This window comes from Cotesia glomerata, unplaced genomic scaffold (assembly GCF_020080835.1).
Source record: "Cotesia glomerata isolate CgM1 unplaced genomic scaffold, MPM_Cglom_v2.3 scaffold_738, whole genome shotgun sequence".
Lineage (NCBI taxonomy): Eukaryota > Metazoa > Arthropoda > Insecta > Hymenoptera > Braconidae > Cotesia > Cotesia glomerata.
In genome coordinates, this window is record NW_025404389.1 from 813 (window position 1) to 4,104 (window position 3,292).

Below are 3,292 nucleotides of genomic sequence, written 5' to 3' on the forward strand. Positions count from 1 at the left end.
TATTTCTTAGTATTTAAGAAATATTTCTCAAATACTAAGAAATATTTTTTAAATACTAAGAAAGGATGTTTAAGAAATGATTTCTTAAATACAAAGAAATTTTCTTAAATATTAAGAAATCCTTCTATCAGTGCACAGAGCGTTACATAATTCAAATTACGCGCGAAATCGATCAATGTTATGTGCTATTTATCTTATATTGCCTACATTAAAACACTGAGAGAGATATAAGAAAATTTTATTGTAGAAAATGATTGAAAATTTTTTCAATTATTCACTCTATGTTATTGATTTCATAATTTTAACCATTTCTCAGGAACTGAGTGACCAAGAACATTTCATAAAATCCCACCACAACCCAGCATATGACCACGAAGCATTTCTTGGCGAAGAAGCAAAAACTTTCGACCAATTGACTCCTGAAGAAAGCTCCCGCCGTCTTGGATTGATAGTCCACAAGATCGATAAGGACAGTGACGGATTCGTGACCCAGGAAGAGCTGAAAGACTGGATCCGTTACACCCAGCAACGCTATATCCGGGATGACGTTGAGCGTCAATGGCAGTCTTACAGCACAGATGAGACGGAAGACAAGATTCCCTGGGAAACTTACAAGAAAATGGTCTATGGTTTCATGGAGGAGAAAGACTACGACCCAAAAGTTCACGATGGCGACGACAATTACTCTTACGCGGTGATGTTGAAGCGCGACCGTCGAAGGTGGACCGTCGCAGATCAAGATGGTGACGATGCACTAACCAAAGAGGAGTTCACTGGTTTCTTGCATCCTGAGGAACGTGAGCACATGAAAGACGTTGTCGTTCTTGAGACACTTGAGGACATTGATAAAGATGGAGATGGAAAGATTTCGTTGATTGAATACATAGGTAAGTTTTCTTCTTTACAAAAGTAAAATTCATACGAAAACTTACATAACTTTTCAGTTTAGGTTACTGGGTGTCTTAAATCTTGTATTACTTATTTTTTGGTTAAAAAGTACGTGATTTTTCAAGACAATGAAAGCTTACGTAGCAATCGTGCATTATTTGAAATTTTTTTCGCCTTTTGTCTATAACTATTTTTATTGTTACACTCTTGTTATAGTTCATGCGGCCAAAACAATTTCTGTACCATTAGATACATAATTAGATGTAGACTAATCCTTGAATTTTCAAAAATTCTTTTAAGTATAACAAAAATAAAAAGAATGTCAAAATAAACCGAAAATTTCCTTCTTATCCAGCAGTATGAAAATGTGTGCAACTTGGAAACACAATAACTCGAAAAAAAATTAATTATTTACATAGTTTTCTTTATAATGGAGTCGTTTTGTCAAAAAGATACTTGGGGACCTAAATGGCTATCTATTAACTCAGTGTCGTTTAATTACAATAAATAATTTTTAAAAAATGTATTTTCAACGCGCATGTGTTATTATTTCAGCTTATACTCAATTTAGTGGAAACATTTTTTTTTTTATTTAATTTTTTCGATTTCTCAAAATCTACTGGTTCGATGTCCGAATCATCGTTGATACAATAAAGAATGTTCTCGAGCGAAGAATGTTGCTTACTCGAACCAAGTTCAGTAGAGTCTCGAGCCAAAAAAGTTTTTTGTCTTGAACTCCCCCGCAGGTCGATGAAAGTAAAAAGGAACCCTACTAGCACGGATAGCTTAGTGGACAGTGCTATAGACTTATAATCAGAAAGATCTGAGCTAATGTTATATCACGGACAATTCGAAGTTATTTTTAAATTAATCAGTAAACAGCCTCGAAAAATTTATTTTTAGCTCATCAAACGTTTTTCTCCAACCTGACGAGACACTAGTCTTCAGCCGTGAAAGATTTCTCGGGTTGACAGCATTATGTTTTAGAGCCGAGAAAAACATGATAATCCTCAACAATGCTCTGTTCAAAGTTCAAACAATTAATTCTATTTGTACGATTTATTTTTTGTTTCAAGTTGTGAAATTTTTTTGAAATCTATCAACTAACAATCTTTAGTCGCGGAAGGTATTCATTGAGCTGAAAAACACACTAATTGCCCCAACAAAGTTTATTCTCGGGCCATAGAATTAGTTTTGAGGTCAATAAAATTATGATTTTCATGACTATCACCAAGGAAACCATTTCTGGACAAAAAAGTTTTGGCTTTAATCAAATTGAAATTTTTTCTCTCGTTTGAGAGAAAATTCTTGATTTTATTATTTTTCTCTTTAAACTTGTTCTTTTTCTACCCGTAACAATCCGATACTTTCATAAGAATAATTAAATATATTAAAAAAACGTGTATGTACAGGTGATCTTTACAGACCCGATGACAACGAAGAAGAGGAGCCAGAATGGGTGAAAAATGAACGCCAGCAGTTCGCTACGTATCGCGATAAAAACCAAGATGGATTCATGAATAACGAAGAGGTTAAGAGTTGGATAATTCCTGAAGATTTCGACCACGCAGACGCCGAAGCCCGGCATTTGATCTACGAAGCCGATAGCGATAGCGACGACAAACTCTCACCAAAGAAGAAATCCTCGCCAAATACGACATCTTCGTCGGCTCTCAGGCTACCGACTTCGGCGAAGCTCTCGCGCGACATGATGAATTTTAATTTATTATCTACTTATCCATGTATTATTATTATTAATTATTATTATCGTCATATTAATGCCATTGATTTTTAGTGCAATTAGAGTCATGTCTATCAATTTTTATATTAAGAACATCAACTACTTTACTATGACATGAATTTCCCGTTATAATTTTAATTAACGTTAATCATTATTGTTAAGTGGAGCATTCGATCGAAGTTATAATTTATTTGAAATATTGTATAAAAAAAATTATTTTCGAATTTGTTTGAATGGAATGAATGCACAAAAGATTTATAAATATATATGAATATATATTTTAATAATCTGAACTGAGATTTAATAAATGAACAAGTTTTCTTGTAAATTTTTTTTTTCTTCTCAGAAGTTTTTATCAATTTTGTTTGAAAACATTTTTGTGTGATAATTTTTAAATTTATTTTAAAATTTTAACATTTGTTCTTTTGTACACAATTTTTATAATTTTAAAAATGAAAATAATAAATAGTAAAAAATATGAAATGTTCACAAATGAAAGAAAAAGTACCAAAAATCAAGAACATCAGATATTTAAAATCAATTTGATTATAAATTTTAACTAATGGATAAAGTTGATAATTGCTATATAACGTTATGTCACTCAATCAATCATTTGATTCTGTCCAAAATATCAATAATTGGTTGAGAAATATATTATTAAAA

At 31.9% G+C, this 3,292-nt stretch overlaps 1 pseudogene; it reads left to right on the forward strand.

The window, feature by feature from the left end:
- Positions 1-235: 235 nt before the first annotated feature.
- Positions 236-2,817, forward strand: LOC123274783 (annotated as a pseudogene).
- Positions 2,818-3,292: the final 475 nt, after the last annotated feature.